The sequence below is a fragment of the Penaeus monodon genome, chromosome 33, assembly GCF_015228065.2.
Source record: "Penaeus monodon isolate SGIC_2016 chromosome 33, NSTDA_Pmon_1, whole genome shotgun sequence".
Taxonomy (NCBI): Eukaryota; Metazoa; Arthropoda; class Malacostraca; order Decapoda; family Penaeidae; genus Penaeus; species Penaeus monodon.
Genome location: NC_051418.1, coordinates 30,129,169 through 30,129,422, shown reverse-complemented (window position 1 = coordinate 30,129,422; position 254 = coordinate 30,129,169). Strand labels below are relative to the sequence as shown.

The 254-nt window shown below is 33.9% G+C and overlaps 1 protein-coding gene across 1 annotated transcript in view; it reads right to left on the bottom strand.

Annotated features, from left to right (window-relative positions):
* Nucleotides 1-254, bottom strand: part of LOC119594360 (protein O-linked-mannose beta-1,2-N-acetylglucosaminyltransferase 1-like) — a gene marked incomplete in the record, with an annotated part of 135,567 nt that overhangs the window by 15,517 nt on the left and 119,796 nt on the right.

Genomic DNA, 254 nt, shown 5'->3' with positions numbered 1-254 from the left:
GCCAACCACGACTGCAGTAAAAATACCAACATAAATGACAAAATTGAGCAAAAACAACAACAATTATAAAGAACAGTAATATAAAAATATCCAGCGAATAAAGAAATCCCAAAACGACAGAAAAAAGAAAAATATCCGGTCTATCTAATCTATTAAAGCATTTTGCCGATCTGGGTCTGGCCGGAAAAGCCCTTACATGAATATGTATTACAGGAATATATGCAAATACATAATGCATCGTGTGGACTCTTAAC